At 34.0% G+C, this 19,877-nt stretch overlaps 1 protein-coding gene across 2 annotated transcripts in view; it reads right to left on the reverse strand.

The window, feature by feature from the left end:
• Positions 1-18,464, reverse strand: part of LOC131845212 (uncharacterized) — a 203,962-nt gene extending 185,498 nt beyond the window's left edge. For both annotated transcript variants that reach the window (XM_059194255.1, XM_059194254.1), the window contains exon 1: positions 18,076-18,464. The gene's annotated coding sequence lies outside the window, so the exon portion shown is untranslated. The remainder of the gene's footprint in view (positions 1-18,075) is intronic.
• Positions 18,465-19,877: the final 1,413 nt, after the last annotated feature.

Here is a 19,877-nt window from a genome sequence, read left to right on the forward strand (position 1 = left end):
TAATTTCAATTTGAAAGCTAAAATAGCAGCTACTATTAATGCATGCAAAACCCTTATAAACTAAATTATTTATAAAAAAACCGGATTTTTCCCAATGCCACAATAATTATAATGGCATTATGAATTCTTCCGCAGAAAGCGCGCAAGCGTAGAGCGCATGCGCATGAATACTTATACGTATTTTTTTTCTCTAAAGATTTGTCTCACCACCGGAGAAATGCGACGCGCGAATGTCTAAATGATATATAATACAATTTATTTTGCGTAAATTTATACTATACTTAGATATATATTTTTTAAAAATACATATATATTATACATAGAAAACACCCAGACTGATACAAACAATCATACTCATAAATACAAATGTTTGTACCGTGCGAAGAACCGAATCAAGGAAGTATTGGCAGAAATAAAGAATTTTGTACGTTGTTTAGTTTGTATGTAATGTATAAACTCCAAAAATACTTGACCGATTTCAAACAGACTTCCACGTGTATATAAGTGTGTACTACTAGTACTTTCAAGATGGGTATATTAAGGTTTCTCAAGGGTCGGCAACGTGCACGTGACACCCCTGGTGTTTCAGGCGTCGGTGACCATTTACCATCAGATGGGCCGTATGCTTGTTTGCCGCCATAGTAGTACAAAAAAAAACTATATTATCAGCAAATTGCACAGGATATATACATACGTAAGCAGACCCGCTAGTTTGAGCTTATATTAAATAAACAATACTATTTCATTGTTGTGCATTAAAATACCTTCATTCGTGCTCGACGCTTGCTTCCCGGCGGTAAGATAAGTGCCTAAGGAGCTAACCTAAAACTCTCTACGAATAAAAACATAACTGGTGATGTGTGAATGGATACAAAAACACAGCTGTTTTGTTGTCGTCGATCCAAAAACGTCAATATTAATCATCACGCTTCTTCTTCTTCGTTTCAACGGCAACCAAATACATATATTTAAATATATTTTCCCCAGAACGCCGCGACAACCCTTGCGCACTCCGTCGCATCCCTTAGGTCCCCCCTTGTGCAGACTGCTGGGCACAAAGGACAAGCCAGCAGGTGTGCCATGGTCTGGGATGGCGCTCCGCAGTCACAAGCCTCCCTTGAAGCGGCACCCCACTTTACCAAGTTGTACCTGCAGCGGCCCATCTGGGTTCGTAGTCTGTTGAGCGATTTCCAAATGGGCCATTGCAGGTCGCTACCTGGGGGCAGGTGTTCGATTGGTTGAATAAAGTCCAAAGGAGCAGGATGATTCAACTTCCATAAGTTTACTTTGGCTTTATGTGGGTCGTTAGTCAAGGCACTTGTCCCTCTTAAAAAACTCTTCCTGCTTTTTAAGCGGACATCGGGAATAGTGTGGTTATGAAGTGGGTGGCGGGAATCGGTTTCTTGTCTCCTTTTTTCCATCTCGCACAACACCTGTCGTCGAACATCTGGTGGAGCAATTCCTGTGAGTGGATACAGCATATTTAGGGGTGTTGGTTTGAGGCAGCCCGTTATAATACGACATGTCTCATTGAGAGCAATGTCGACCTCTTTCGCGTGGGTGGACCGATGCCACACTGGACATGCATATTCACCCACGGAGAAAGCCAATGCCAGGCCAGACACACGTAGGACATGCGGCTCCGCGCCCCAGGACGTGGATGTTAAACACCGCAATAGATTGTTCCGTGTTCCTATCTTTTTTTTTGTGTTGAGGCAATGAGCTTTGTAGGTGAGGGACCTATCTAGGGTAACACCCAGGTACCTAGGGTTAGGAGAGTGTTCAATCGGTATGCCTCGCCATGAGATGCAATGAGCACGCTATTAGCTACACACTAGGATTTAAATTTAAATAAATGCTTTTACACATTGTGAAGCTCGCAGCCAAAGTGCGGTTAGCAGGAACGAGGACGGAGCGTTGGGAAGACCGTAGATCAACTAATACAATTTCAATTCAGTCTCTAATAATACTATGTACAAGATAAGAAATGTTTGTATGTTTGATGAAACGATAAATATATAATTAGCCACAATTAGCCTGTTGAGTGTAGGTAATTGAAGGAGCATTATGGAATTGTTTTATTCCGGTATTCACCTCCGGGAGTAAATAAGTCCTCGAGACTTAGTTACTCTTCTGTTTTAAAACTTTTGGACGAAACCTCTTCTCCTTAGGCCGTATTCAATTCATTCGACGACCTCGGTGGTCTAGCGGTTTAGCACACCGCTTTACGACCGATGGTCGCGGGTTCGATTCCTCGCACGGAACAAACATTTGTTTTCATGAGTATGATTGTTTGTATGGGTCTGGGTGTCTTCTATGTATAATATGTATGTATTTACAAAAAAAAATCTATGTATTTGTATCAGTTATCTAGTAGCCATAACACAAGCTTTAGCTAGCTTAACTTGGGTCTAGATGGCGCTGTGTGAATTGTCCAGAGATTATTTATTATTATTATTATTCAGCCAATTTTTTGGAGTGGAGGTCGACACTAAAAAAATAATACTCGCCATTTTATTTAATTTTGGGCAATTATTATCCAATTTTACCTTCGCGCTACAATCGTATATAAATAAATAAGATCTAGTTAAAACTGAATATCTTCTACACTTATAGTGAGTGAGTTATAAATCAATTTAGGAATCTTTATAAACACTAAAATGCCAAACAATTGCGTAGCTATTAGAGCGAACAGTAGCTATCCATTAACCCTTATCAAGCGGGCGGATTACCGTGTTTTCGTAGGCACTCGGTCATTTGGACCATTCGTCGATAACAGACAATAGTCTGTCCACACCGTCAAATTGACAGTTTAACGTAATGGCAGTCATTAATGACCATACCACTTGGATTACAGCGTAGAAAGATAAAACAGAATCGCCATTCCAAAATACCACTAGTTCTTAAGTTAGACAATGTTTTTATAAATGCAAATAAACTGTTTATCTTTTTTATCCTTAACATAAGTTTTTTTATTGGGGGGTTTAGGCTATTGTCTGGTTATCAGATGCTTGGAATATAATACTGCGACCTATATAGATCTATTGTGCTCGCCCTTTTTCAGATTTCGCTACCTAGACCCGTCAGGGACAAGAATTTAAGGATATTCTTAGAAGCGATGGTTTTTTTATAATATTAGTTATCTAATGTCTTAAATAATCTAAAAAAACACATATGAGATGTATATGGAAGAGCGGGATGCACATGACACAGGCATTTCTATGCTTACTAGGTCATCCCAACACTATGTTATTTTAACCGAATTGTTTTTTAAAGAAATAAACATTTTTTCACTTTCATTTTTTATTTTTATCTCCCCAGGATAGAGTGTAAACTTTCCAAAGGAGATATTACATTTATACATGCTACAACCACATAAGATATGTAGTGGCGTTTCCTCTTCAGTTTAACAAAATCTGTAGATTTAACATAAGTTAGTACACTTGTATTTCTTTATACTACGATGGTAGCAAACAAGCATAAAATCCATCTGATGGTAAACTGTTACCATAGGTATCCACGCCTGAAAGACAATAGACGTTATGTGCACGTTACCGACTCCTAAGAAACCTTATTTAATATCCGGTCTCGAAAAACCCTATACTGTAGTCTCTAGAGAAAACCTCGGCAGGTAGTTCATTTCATATTGGACAAGTCTGCTCACACCGTCAAATTGACAGTTTAACGTAATGGCAGTCATTAACGACCACATACTTGGATTAGAGCGAAGAAAGATAAAACAATCACCATTCTGAACACCGCATTCACTCTTAGCATCGAGCCTGCGTTTTTTATTAATATTATATTTTTTTTATTTAACATTCCATGTTTAAAAACAATTTAATACATTAAAGTAATAATAACCCAGGAAAAAGATAGTGTCTTTTAGTTCCAAACTAAGTAGATTCTGTTATGTAGATTACTGATAGTACGAACAATGATTGTTTGTAAAATATCAGTTGCCTAGTCCAGCACATAGTACGATACTCATGACTACAAATGCTTGTATCGTGAGAGGAATCGAAGCCTCGACCATCAGATACTTCATCTCAAACCTTCACCTAAAGGGATTAACAGTAATGTGGACAGGTTGTGATATTACGCCTATTTGCCTATACGCGATTTCCTTGGAGTTTCCAGGGATCATGATAAAATCCTTGTTAATTTCCCACATTGGGCTAACAGACCTGACTTCAAGCTCATCTTATCATTCTCCACTGGTGCCCCGTCAGCATAAACCGTTAACGCAGGCGGGTACACCATTCCATTATCATCCATTGAAAAAAATGTTCACCTATAAAATACTACATTATGAGTGAGTAATGTGGGCAGTATAATTTTGGCAGCGAACATGACTGCTAGATTGCTATAAAACACAATATTTAATTAAACATCTCTCATTCTCCCCTCGTATCGATCTCCCATCCAATACAAACTGGGATCGAAATTACGACGGCCTGAGCTGAGGTTCGAACACCTAGGAGTGCCCTCAGACTAAAGTCGTATCCATCAGGCGGGAATTGGCCTTCAGCCGCTCCATAAATCCTTCCAAGCGTTTGGAGTGCCATCTGCACTAGCTCCTATCGTCCGGTGAAGCTGTCAAGGTCAGCTGCCATGCCAACGGCATTAGAGTAATCCGAAAAATAAAAAAAAAAGTATCTCATTCTGAAGTTGTGTAAAAATGTGTAACAAATAACAATGAATAACATTGTTCTCACTATATTTCTGACGTTTACATCTACATTCCAGTGAATATCCCACGGTAATTGCACGAACGAAATAACTTAATTCGCCTCAATGATTTTAAAACTAATTTAATTAAAAATTTCGTAAACATCCTTCTAATTAGAGGTCTAGTGGCAACACTGGCAACAGTGGCACGCGACCTTCACACTTAGGCAAGTTGCGAGTTTACTGATGTTACTCAAAACTAGGGTTGCCAACCGCAGAATGTTTAACCTCGTACAAATGGAAAAAAAATTCATACGTTAGCATCTCCATATCTTCGGAATAGTGGCATAATTTTAAAAATCAACAATTCTTCTTAATTATAAAACTATTTTTTGTTATAAAAAATCAAATAATTACAAAAAGGAATAATATAAAAATATGCAAACAAAACGGGGCCTTATCGCTGAAAGAAATCTTTTATACACAACCTGGAACTTATAAATTAATCTTTCATATTTAAATATGATTTTGGATAAATTCTCACAGATTTTTTTATTACAAAATATCGAATTCGGTAGGTATATGTCATTTCTCGTTAAATGTTTCAACTCTGCATTACTCTGCATAGATTAACTGATGAGTTATTTGTTACTCTGTGCAAGGCGTGTTTTAAACTACAAAATGTCTGTTAACATATCCAATAAGAGAAACTCTGCTTAGCTTGACGCTATGTGAATTGTCCAGGATTATTATAAAAAAAGTGTATTATAAATTTCCATAGATTAAAATCTCGTACAAAATTGTACAATTTTGTACCGTATCTCGTTCCGAAGACCAAATCTCGTACTTGTACGAGAACACTTGAACGGTTGGCAACCCTACTTAAAGTCGACTAGTTTGAGATGATTTCTTAATTATTTTAGTGAATACTGTAACAGTAAGGAAGTCTATTTCATTGGCAACCGAATTACAATTGTTTTGTGTAATCGGTGGTTTAACGGTCACTAGTTCGATTCCTCGTACGTACGTACTCATTTGTATTTATGAGTATGTTTGTCTAAATTGATGTTTTTTATGTGTATTATGGTTGTATTTAAAAATATGTATTTAAGTAATTTAATTATTTTATCTATCAGTAGATTAGTACCTTTAACATAAGCTCTGCTTAGCTTGGGACTAGATGGCGCTGTGTGATCCCTTCTTGTAAGGGTACTCGTATGTGTTAAATAAATAGTAGGTACTAGTCCTAATTTTAAATAAGATGTTACATATAAATGTGGATGATTATAAGGGTAGAGGAAGGCCGAAAAAGAGATGGATGGACTGTCTGAAAGATGATATGGTAAGAAAGGGACTAAATAACGAGATGACTGCGAACAGGGATGAATGGAAGAGAAAAACATATTACGCCTGTAGCGAACTTCTTGGTTGGTTTTTATACTATTTTTAAATTTTATAATAATATTCTTTGACATATTCTTTATTTTTCACAGTTTGATTATACATCGCTGTCATGCTAGCCGCATTTTATTTAATCTCCGTATTTTCCTCAATAAAACCCTCAAAACCTCTCACTCATCAGACACATTTGATACCTCCGCTTCAACGCCGAACCCAAATAAATGGGATAAAGACGAAGCAGATGAGGTACCAGTCCTAATAGTTGGGATGATGCGTTTACCGTATTCTTTCATGTAGACCAGTGGTTCTCAAATAGTAGCTGCGTACCACTTCAAAAAAGATCTCAAACCTTGCGAACTTCTTATTGTAGCAATCACATTAATAATATAAATGTGAAAGTTTGTGAGTGTGAGTGTATGTTTGTTTTATTGATAGTCGCACGTACTCCTTCATGTAACTTCACGTATCCCAGGTGGTACGCGTACCACTAATGGGAAAGACCGATGTAGACTAATAGAAGAGCATATAAAAAAATATATATTCTTTATTGCACTTTTAAATACAGTTGTAAACTTAAATATATACAGGGTAAGCAAAAGTGGACTTATCTCTAAAAGAGATCTCAACCAGTCAACCCAACAGTGAGGCATAACTATTAGTGAGTGGATAACACATGCAATTAAGAATATTCTGTTGAAATGTCCAAAACTTGAGAAAAAAAAAAACATAATCTGAGATCCCATTCAGCTAAGGATACAAAATGTCCCCACGCAGTAAATGATCGTACAATTTGAAAGTAAATTGCGCAATACCAAAACGATTGCAATTTTTAAAATCGTTATAGCCTACGTTTTATTATAATTATGGACAATCCACATTACAGATTACGTAATAGGTTTCACCATTTTTTCCTTTATTTGTATTCTTTAATAGTCGTAGTGAGTGCGTAGCGATTTCTATGTTGATTATCGCATGCCTCTTACTTGTTACACTGTAATTATTTATATAAAAAACATCTATTAAAAAGAGCAACACACAAGTTTCTTGCTCATTCTTCTTGTTATGAATCTGCATTCCGAATGAGTGGTAGAATCAAAATATGACTATTCAAAAGTGCTTGTAATGAGTTTATTTGAATAAAGATTATTAAAAAAAAAAGTGTATACAAAAAAGTCATGGAATCGTGAACACAATCATAATATACAGATATAGTGTATACAATTATATATCTGCCAAATATCCGATATATATTTTCAAATTCAAATTATCTTTATTCATGTAGGTCTATTACAGACTGTGTGGGACTGTATATAGTATAGGGCGCTGGGTTCGGTGCAGTCAACGCTGGTGCTACTTAAAGACGCAATATGTAAATTAATAGTATATTATAAAAATATATGTCGTAACAGACTCTATAGGAAAACAAGAGCAACAGAAGGAATAAGGAATAATAACAAAACCATAGCAACCAATATAAAAATATATATATATATATTTAAAAATAGGGAATTGTCGTGCCAGCCAGCGGCGGTAAGGAGTCCTGTACACAGACTCTTATGATATGTCAAATCTACCGTCAGTTCGGAATGATTTCGAGATGAGAAGAACTGACAAGAAACTCAGCTCATATTCTTTTCAAATAAATGTTATACATGTTTACAATAATACAGATTCATTATAAATTCAAATTTCGGAGAATGCTGACTGAATGACCAGCACATGCTATTGCAAAAGCAAAACAGACTGCTGAACAGACCAGTCCCCACAAACAGCGTCCGTTCACGAGTATGACGTATGAGCCATTATTGCATTAAACAGCTTCATTGGTCTACCTGTTTAGCACACAGCTTTATTTCCGATGGTCGCCGGTTCGATTTCATACATATCCAATTACATACTTCAAACTAAATGCTAAACGATTCAGTGCCTACTAACTTAAACCTATAAAATCATCGTTCGGAATCCAAAATAAACAAAAATATCAATTAGGCTGTATGGCTTTGTATTTTAAATACGTTTTTGCCTTTCTTGTTGTACATAAATTATATAAACTACAAAAAAAACTTAAATTTGAATACTGTGTTGTAGTTGGAATACTATTATAAAATGCATAAATTAATTAATTTAAATGTATTTATAACACAAGGCCACAAGGCCATACAGCCAAATCGATATTTTTATTTATTTTGAATTTCGAACGACGATTTCTACAAATTGGTTGGTTACGTTGTAATACTGAACTGAAACACAATAGTATGTAACGACATAAGTGCGTTATGAGAGTTATAACGCACGAGGAATTTCAGCCCGAGCCGAAAGCGAGAGCGTTATAGCACCTAGTGTGTTAAATACACACGTATATCATACGACGTTTTTCAACACACTTGATTTTAAATAAACTCAACCAAAAAACTGTGATACACACTGTTGCTTTCCCGCCGTTTTACTTTTTTAAATCAGTGCGCTGGCTACTGACACGTGCCGAGCGGCATTCACTTCGAAATTTGATAAAAAAAAAAAACAAATAATTTGGTTATGGAATATAACTACTATTTGCGAATATAACTAGTGTTCCCAGGTGTCCCGATTTACGCGGGACGTCCCGATTTGCAACTGATCGGGACGCTAAATGTCTGATTAAGACTAGATTAGACAAGACTGATTACTTGTTATGTAGAGTAATTAAAACAAATCGGATCTGGCAACACTATTTATAACGCACGCGTGTTAGCTGATTTATATATATAGAAAATCGGTGATAATAGGAGGAAGTGTTTTGAAAACGTGTATTTATAAAGTATGAATTTCACTGATATTATAATCGCGAATGTTTGTGAGTATGGATGGATGTTTGTTTTTTTTTTTATGGATGATAATGGAATGGAGCGTCCGCCTGCGGTAACGGTTTACGCTGGCGGAGCACCAGTGGAGGATGATAACATGAGCATGAAGTCAGATCAGTTAGCCCAACGTGACAAATTCACCGGGAATTTATCACGACGGTTTCCAGGGGAACCGCGTGGAGGTCGACCTGACATGGTACATTGCTAGCAATGGGGTCATGAGTCCACATTACTAACAATCCCCTTCCCCCGATGGATGTTTGTTACTCTTTCACGCAAAAACTACTGAACGGATTTTGATGAAACTTCACAGTAATATAGCTTATACATCAGAATAACATATGGGTCAAAAATATTTTATATAAATTGGATAAAATATAACGATAAATGTCAAGTAATGATGCAGACGAAGCTACACGGGTCCACTAGTATGTTTATATTTCAATTTATAACAGTTCTCATATAAGTTCATTATTATATAGATATATAAGTAGGCACTATAAGCGTATATTTATATACTAAAGATTACGGACCTATTTAACAATGGATTACTGACCACTCTATTCTCCAAAATATGAATTTAAAAATGAATCTGTATTATTGTAAAGATGTATAACATTAATTTGAAAAGAATACAAGCTGAGTTTCTTGTCAGTTCTTCTCATCTCGACATCATTCCGAACTGACTGTAGATTTGACATATCATAAATGTCTGTAATAGACCTATATGAATAGAGATATCTTGAAATTTGAATTACTTATTAAGAAAATAATTACAATTTGCAACAATGTAATTAACTAATAATTAGACATAGTTTATACTTTTCTTTATTGAATAACCTTTTATACTAAAATTGGCGTATATTATAATATAAATATACTGCTACTCCATTTTTAATATAAAATAATTAGTATAGTAAAAAGAAAATCGTAAGGTCATTCAATAAAAAAATACAAAATCGTAAAATTATAATGTTAGTAGGACGACAGTTATTGGAATCAATAAAATCTGTAATCAGTATGAAGTAGATATAGATTTTTTTTATTATTTATTTATTTAAAACAGATAACATATAACGTGAGTCCGTACCAAAAATATCGATTTATTTATTTAAAACAGATAACATATAACGTGAGTCCGTACCAAAAATATCGATTTATTTATTTAGTTATTTAAAACAGATAACATATAACGTGAGTCCGTACCAAAAAGTACCAAAAATATCGGTTTTTTTTTTATTATTTATTTAAAACAGAACATATAATGTGAGTCCGTAGCAAAATAATCTTTTTTTTTTATTATTTATTTATTTAAACCAGATAACATATAACGTGAGTCCGTACCAAAAAGTACCAAAAATATCGGTTTTTTTTTTATTATTTATTTAAAACAGAACATATAATGTGAGTCCGTAGCAAATAAAATTTTTTTTTTATTATTTATTTATTTAAAACAGATAACATATAACGTGAGTCCGTACCAAAAAGTACCAAAAATAACGTTTTTTTTTTAATTATTTATTTAAAACAGATAACATATAACGTGAGTCCGTACCAAAAATATCGATTACTGCACTAGTATGTAACACGATACGGAATATATAAAGAGGCCACTGTATTGCCGATAGGAATTCCACACACATGACGTCGCGAGTTAGTTTGGTTGTTTGTGAATTAAAGTCATTGTTTGCGAACATCTGTTACAGCAAGTACACTCGCAACTACACCTGTTATGTGGAACTGAATTTTATTTTCGCGCCTTTATTCATTTTTGCCATATATAGCCCGTTAAAGAATGGTTACACTGTAAAAACTGTATCAAAATTATTTGTATATTTTTTTCTAAAATAATATTTTTTTCTAATATAAAAATAGACTAAGTTAGTCCTTATTACATCAGCTATCTGCCAAAAAAAGTTCCGTCGAAATCGGTTCAGGCATTTCAGAGATTAGCCGGAACAGACAGACAGACAAAAATTGTAACAAATGTTGTTGTTGTGTTTTATATGCATGTAGTAAAAAACGGTTATTTCAATATTACAAACAGACACTCCAATTTTATTTATATGTATAGATGGATAGATATATAGTCCGTGGAAGAATAGTTACACTGTAAAACCTATACTAAGATTATTTAAATATTAGCCGTTCCCGCGACTTCGTCCGCGTGGAATTTAACTTTATTTTTATTACATAAAAGAATTTTATTTTTCTGTCTGTGTCTGTCGGTCGTTGTTGCGGCTAATCTTTGAAATGGCTGTACCGATTTTGACGGGACTTTTTTAGCAGGTAGCTGATGTAATAAGGAGTAACTTAGGCTACTTGTATTTTAGAAATATAAAATTCAATTCCACGCGGATGAAGTCGCGGGTACAACTAGTATTACATATATATAGTATATATCTCCCTATCTCCCTCTCTCGCGCTGTGTGAATTGACCCTTATTATTATTATTACTGACCTCCGTTTTATGATAAGATACCCTAACATTGTTGCAGAAAACCTATTTTACGTTGATTAGTTACTACTAAGGCTTCAGAGTCCCTTTGATTATGTCTTCCAATAACCCTATTTCCAATAATACATTCTTGTTATAGTTATTTGGTTTCTATCACTATTCTTTGTTATCATAGGCTTATTTTTGTATGTAACATATATTACATTACATATATCTGTGTATTATACATGTGTATAAGATACATGACGTAAAACACAGGTATGTGCATATATATGTATAATTAGCTGTTCCCTCGACTTTGCGTGGAATTTAACTATATTTTTCTAAAATACAAGTAGCCTAAGTTACTCCTTATTACATCAGCTACCTGCTAAAAAAAGTTCCGTCAAAATCCGTCCAGCAATTTCAGAAATTAGCCGACAAAAATTGTATATAATCTTTTTATAAGTTTTCGACTTACAATGAAAAATGTACAAAACATACAATATTTATGTTTTGGTTTTAACAGCACATTTTTAAAATTATATCCATTCAAAATACATGGTGTTATGGTGTTAACTCTACCGTCCCTTACCATTTAAAAGCATGCAGGTGGCCTAAATAAATACATTTTGTTTGAACTACAATCGACAGTTTTTCTAAGCATCGCATTTCATCAGCCCCTATACTTAGGGTTGCCATCCGTCCGGGTTTCAACGGATTTGTAGTTTAGAGGGTATCGGGGGAGCGTGCGGGGTAATGTAATTTTTTTTAAGTTTAATATTGAAGTACCTATATTAATAATTTGTGTTTTATTTTAGGAACAAACAAAATAGAACTATATATTGAAACAATTTGTAATAAGATTATGTTTTGTTAGGTATATTTAAAATGATGATAAAAAATTACTACATTTAATTTTAAGGTCTGAAAATAAATAAAAAAGTGATATATGACATTTTTAACTGTTTTTTAATACATTGACTATGTTTAATTAAAACCATATGTATATTGATATATAACACGCGTGAAAACCCCGGATTTAGAGTCTAGCAACTCTAAAATCCGGGGTTTTCACGCGTCTTGTCCTTGTTTCCAAATTTTAGAGATGGCAACCCTACCTATACTGGGTAAGTACAGCTTTCTGAATGAGTGGGTACAGTCGGGCTCATAAATATTGTACACATTATATAAACGATTACGACATTTACAATGATATTATTTACTAGCTACTCGCCCCGGCTTCGCCCGGGTGTACATGTATTATACATATAAACCTTCCTCTTGAATCACTCTATCTATTTATAAAAACCGTTTCAAATTCCGTCGCGTAGTTTTAAAGATTTAAGCATACAAGAGACGGACAGACAGCGACAGCGACTTTGTTTTATACTATGTAATGATGGAGTACAGCTGAAATACTTAATCATAATTTGTAAATTGCGACAACTTTTAAGAGTGAAAAGAAACATTAATGACTGTCACCCGCACCATGCTACAGCGCACATGGTATAGCGTAAGGGGGAATTTAATCCATAAAAAAATTCTTGTGGCGATTCTACGGATAGCGCGCGGCAACACCGTTGCCTAGCGACGTTAGGAGACGAAAAAATAACAAGCCTGTCATATTAAGACCTAATCGTTTTCTGTTCTGATACGTTGAGTATATGTTTTATATATTATAATTAAACCATGCAATTATTGTAAATAACGCAAGAATATACATTTGTACATAATCACCACTGGACTCGTTATTTCATTTTACTCCACCTGTCGCTGCCCGTTCCAGACGAACACAAACATAAATAATAGCGGTAACAATAAAGACGCTAAATTCTCAATTTTTCAATTAGGTCCGACATTACTGGTTACTATGAAATGATTACGGAGATTAACGTCCATAATAACATACACACAAACATAAAAAAATCGCTCTCTCTGTATAATATTAGTGCAGATTAGCGTAGATTGTGTGGTACTCACCACAGAGTGATTAAGTGGTAACGTATTTTTTTTTATTGATGATAATGGAATGTTGCACCCGCCTGCGCTAACGGTTTATGCTGGCGGGGCACCAGTGGAGATGATAAGACGAACATGAGGTCAGGTCGATTAGTCCATCATGGCAAATTCACCAGAAATTTGTCATGATGGTTTCCAAGGTTACCGCGTGGAGGTCAACCTGATATGGTACATTGTTAGCAATGGAGTCTTCAGGCCACATTACCTAGTAAAATATACGGCATTTCTAATAGAAAGACGTTGATTATGGACTGATTTATTTTTAATGCATCATAACGTTTTGTTACAGTATTGTATGGTGCATAGAACACTGCCATTTCACATCAATTCACAATAACTAAACGTGATGACTAACGTAAACCTAAAAAAACTACCAGTCTGTTTTAAAACTGAAAAAAGATTTAAATGTAATGTAAAACACTTCCTTTTTAAAAATGCATTTTATAAAATTTAAAAGTTCGTTAACGATAATAATGTTTTTGTAGAAAAACTTAAAATTCATAGCGCTGATAATGTTATCTGATTGCACTAAGAATGAGTGCGTAGCGGTTTCTATGTTGATTATCGCATGCCTCTTACTTGTTATTCAAAATATCATATTCTAATGGGCAATACGCATGTTTCTTGCTCATTCTTCTTGTGATGAGTCTGCGCTCCGAATAAAAAATATGACTATTCAAAAATCCTTGTATTCAGATTATTAGAATGAAGATTATTTCTATTTCTATTGATGCGTTTCGTTATTGGTACAGTTTAATTACTGTAACAGAGATAATGTAATAAATATAGAATGGAACAAATACTGGCACGTAATAAAAAAATAATTAATCAAGTACCGAAGCCTGTTATTCTTTTTTCGAATCCGTTGGCAGTGTAGGAGAACCGGCTCGACGGGGAACGGCGAGTCAACAGGTAGGGTGTAGGGCACTGACCTACAGTCGCGGAGCATTATGAATGACGTTCAGAAACGTTCAGCTGATTTGTGGATATAATATTAATTGTTTAAACGAGTAGTTGATGTTCGTTAAATTTAAATATCGAATGGGAATGAATTTGAAATAAAATAGAACGCATGATTAATTTCCGAACGAGTGGTAGAATAAAAAAAAACTATTGTAAAGTGCTTTTATATTAAGTTTATTGTAATAAAGATTTATATTTCAATGCATATCCATGGAAGAAAGAGCAATTGTAACTTGAAAAACCCAACATTACCTCAGAGCCAAAAAACTGTTTCAAAATTTGATATTTCGAAAAACTAAGATAGCATTCTTGCGTACTCTATGATTTGACTACCACATGTCATCATACAAACAAAGCAGCTTACAAATCAAACTGCATGGTGGCTGAAATTGAGACCCATCCAGGTGACGTCATAAAAAGTCTATCTAGACTGCGTAAATTGAGACTAGTCTATTTTTTTTTACCTCAGAGACAAATTTGAAGTTGATGTTGTCAGATTTTTGCGATTCTTAAATAGTGTTGTGGCACAATCGGAAATGAATATCAATTATCGATTTATATCTGTGCCACTAAAATATATGCGTAAAATATGTAATTTAACATGCATTATCACCAAATCAATAAAGTATAGGGTTGTTAAATAGATTTTTTTTACTGACATTGGAAATAGACGAAATGCTGTTATTATAAAACAAATTACTTTCATATATAACATACACTTATATATATAAAAGACTAGCTGCGCCCGCGACTACGTCCGCGTAAAATGACGATACTTCCATATAACCTTTCAACTCCTTGCAACCTTTTTTTCGCATTAAAAAGTAGCCTATGTCCTTAGTCAGGGTCTAGTCTATCTGTGTACCAAATTTCATTTAAATCGGTTCAGTGGTTTCGGTGTGAAAGCGAGACAGACATACAGAGTTACTTTCGCATTTCTATTGTTAGTAAGGAGTAAGGATTGCAGCCGTTTGAAAGAAAAAATTTAAACTCAAAGTCAAATGCAACAGTAATTTATTCATGTTGGACATTTTAGCTGCTTATGAACACCAGTTTTTTGTAATTAATATTTTTTTCCTTACCGTCGAGTTCATAAACAGATTCAATTGAGAAGAACTGGCAGGAAACTCAACTGAATTTCATTTTTCTAAAGTCAGTTTATTTATATTCTTTACTTATGTAGGAGTATATGTCTAACATTAAATGAAAATCCCGTGCATGAACAACTATTGTAATGCACGTTTATCAATTCAATGCAAATTCAAATTCAATTCAATTCAAAAATCATTTATTCCTGTAGGACATTTTACCCGCTTATGAACGTCAAGTTTTTACATTATAATTTTTTTCCCTACCGTCCAGTTCGGTATATAGATCCAATTGAGAAGAACTGGCAAGAAACTCAATTGAATTACTTTTTTTTTAAAGCCAGTTTATTTACAACGCATAGGTATTTATATAGGTGTCTATGTCTAACATTAAATGAAAATCCCGAACATGAAAACTATTGCGATGCACGCTCGTCGTTCAAGTAATCGTTTAGTGAGTAATATCGTTCTTTATCATTTAAGTAAATCAAATATGTTATAATGATTATCATTACATAGTATAAAACAAAGTCGCTGTCGCTGTCTGTCTGTCTCTATGTATGCTTAAATCTTAACAAATAAATAACGGTGATAAAATATGAAGAAATTACATGTAAAATAGTAAAAACAACAATTTTATTTTCCCATACAAACTGCTGATACCTGTCAAATAGGGTGCGTTCAGAAATTTACTTAACTAAACTTCAAAAAATCTTTGACATGTTTAATTTTGAGGCGTAAAAAATCTTTGATATGTTTAATTTTGAGGCGTACCGAATTTCGCGGGGTCGACTAATAAATAAATAAGATAGTTGATTTTTGTAAATCAAAATAGTTAATTGTAGCTTGATACAGTAAAAATTACTATATTTACGCAAACTATAATATTGTATTTTTGTGTTGTAGTTCTCAGAGACTTAAAAAACAAACTAAATAACTGTAAGTTGGATTAAAATGCCTCGGTTTATTACGTTATCTTAAAGTCTTATTTAATAATAGGTGTCACAATAAAACATTGCACTTGATACACTTAATATTAAACGGGAAATCGACTTTAAAATCACAGCTTTAAAGTGTTATTTAGGTGTAGTGGTATATGGTTATCTTAATAGCTTATAAAATGTAAATAAACTGCGAGTGCAATGTTTATATACAGACGTACACATACTTGATGATAATAGTTTCGAGGTCAGAACTCAGAACCCTACAAATAACTATAAAATAACGCATATTTGACGGCCTCGGTGGTATAGCGGTTTAGCACACCCTTACTTCTGATGGTCGTGGGTTCGATTCTTCGCACAGTGCAAACATTTCTATTCATGATTATTTGTATCGGTCTGTATGTTTTCTATGTATATTATATATGTATTTACAAAAATGTATATAAGTATTAATATCAGTTGTCTATAGTACCCATAACACGAGCTCTGCTTAGCTTGGGACTAAATGGTGGTCTGTAAATTGTCCTGGGGGTATTATTATTATTATTATTTATGCGTACCATTTTTTTTATTGAGGGTTTTAGGCTATTGTAAGGTACTTAGACCTGTAGCACTGCGATCTACATAGATCTATTGTGCGCGACTTTTTTCAGAGTCCGCTACCTTGATCCGTCAGGGATAAGAATTGAAGGATATTCTTAGGATAAAGTGTAAACTTTCCAAAGTAGACAATTCGTGTATTTATGAGTGGACTAAAACCATATAGGATGTATAATATATATATATATATGACATATACAAGGCTTCTCAGACAAGTTTTAGATTCTTTGCCTATATATGCGAGAATATTCTAGTAATAAACCTACCTACTGGAGGAAAGAGGATTGTAATGTGGACTGATTTCTGGTTAACCTCCACGCGGTTTCCCCTAGAAACCATGTTGATAAATTCCTGGTAAATTAGTCACGATGGGCTAACTGACCTCACCTCATGTTCTTATCAATCTGTACTGGTGCCCCGCCAGCGTAAACCGTTAGCGCAGATAGGTGCACCATTCCATTATCATCCATAAGAAAAACCAACCTACTTATTTATAAAGCCGATTGTAGTAAACTCGTTATTATGACATTTATTATTAAAATAGGTATAGGTATATTTTGCTTCACAACTTACATACCGATTAAAAACCGTATAATATTACGATCACAACAAATTAAAGTTTGTTCATTGTAAAAGGTTTGTTCATCAAAATCGGTGCGAAAAAAACAATAATCGGCAAAAATGTAAAACAATGCATAAATCACTGTCAATTGTAATTCCAATAATTGTAAATTGTAAGAGGAGGGAACTGATACCTAAAACATAGGTTTCTACTGACTTTAGTCACCGGGTAACAATGTAAAATGTAAATATTGGATGAGAAATAAAATTATTATGTATTATTATAAGAAATGTCTACCTATTAAGAGTCATATAATTAAATATATCTTTTGTGGTATTTATGGAATACCCCAGAGTGGCAATTGAAATAAAATACCACACTTTACTTAGTTTCGGTACCAGGTAACTATGTAAAGTGTAAATATTGGATCAGAAATAAAAATATTTTATAAGAAATGTCTACCTATTAATAGTTATGTGATAAAGTGTATTTTTTGTGGTATTAGTGGAATACCGTGGCAATTGAAATAAAATACCACACTCACCTTCCTCTCGCTAAGTGCAGCGAAACGAGTCGTCTCGTGCCAGTTGCAAGCGGCTGTCCTTATGAACTTCACAAAGGTCTACTTTCACCACACCACAAGAGACAAACACACGGCCCTCGCTCCACCGCGAGAGATTCTCGGTTTTTTATTGAACAAAACAGTAACGTTCAATTGAAACGGTAAATTATGATTGCAAAAAAATCACCGATGCACTTCACTAACACTCAACACGACTATCACTGGCACATCACTTTTATCGATAACGGCTGAGAAAAGTTCACTCAAACATCAATGGTCCGCACTCAAAAAAAGTTAGGAAACTTTTCGAATATCGACAGTTTTTGGTAAGAGACGAGACGTGCTCTGTACGACGGTGTGGTTGCGCGAATACAAAATTACGAACGAGACAAACGCAAGCCGACTGGAGTAGTGTTGCCAACATAGCGTAAAAAGCCCACCTCCGGTTAATAATTTAAATAATGTATATTAAACACGAAAGTTTAAAATTAACCTAAAACTACTTTGAAGATGTATTAATCCATTCAAATCGGATTGTTTTACTGTTGGTCGTTCTAAGCGACATTTATTATCATTCTAAAGATTTAGACCAAATACTGATATAAGTATGTACAACTAATTGAAAATAAACAAAACTAAAATATATCAATCAGTATTTAGTTTAATTATAATATAAATATTCATTCATCATAATCATTACAAAAAAACCGAAGTTTAATAATAACAAAATCCCACGGATGAATAAAATAGTAAATGAAATATTTCTAATTTATGTAATCGTATCTCTTTATTTTCGAAAACAGTTAAAAATAAACTACCCAAAAATAAGTTTTGCCATACAAGGAGTACAGTTCACCAGTTTTATTGGTAAAACCACTAAGATGGCAACACTGAATTGGCGAGCGCTCGCTGTATGGTGAACAAAACGACAATTGAAGAGAAGCGGAGCGTGCGCGCGCGCGATAGAAGATCAACTTGACGTGTGAGTGTAAACGGGATAGAATATCAAAACCGTTGATGTCCCCCTCGCTCCTTCACGCCCCGCATGCCAAATTTAAGGGGAAGTAAAACACCTGCTTGATTTCAATTTTATATTTATTTCAGTCATTTCTGGTAATGTTAATTATTGGAAAACAATGTTGGCAGTAAATAAAACATACAATTACATAACGTTGTTATAAAACAATAGAACGGATACGGCAAATTGATCAAAATAGCAAAATTTTATACTCTTACGTGTATTACATTTGATACCTATTGATAGGTTTAGATACCCCTTTTTATATGTCCAGAACGATACAAACAATCAGATTCATGGATATAAATGTTTGTACCGTGCATGGAATCGAACCCGCAACCGTAGAAAGTATAGCGGCGTGCTACCGAAACCGAGGCCGTTAATAATAGAAACAAATAGGTTACGTAGTATAGAAAACAAACCTTGTGTATTGAAAACAGCCTTTTTTTAATTTATATTTTTTTCTTAAAACAAATTTTCTTTTTGATTTTGGAATTACAAAAATTGCACTGGAAAGGCGGTAATTCTACAATAATTTTTATTAACCATAAATTTATTTACAAATTTTGTCTTTGGATCAAATGTCTTAACACTTTCCAAATGCCTTAGTTGAGAAATTTATAAGACTATAAATGCATAATACATAAAATTAAAGAATATAGATATGAAATAAAAATTACTAACAATGCTTAAATACGTATAAAATATTTATATTAATTTATAAAAAGATATCACAAGAGTATAATAATTAATAACATAATGTCAT

This window comes from Achroia grisella, unplaced genomic scaffold (genome assembly GCF_030625045.1).
Source record: "Achroia grisella isolate CSIRO2021 unplaced genomic scaffold, CSIRO_AGI_Agris_v1 utg460, whole genome shotgun sequence".
NCBI classification, from domain to species: domain Eukaryota; kingdom Metazoa; phylum Arthropoda; class Insecta; order Lepidoptera; family Pyralidae; genus Achroia; species Achroia grisella.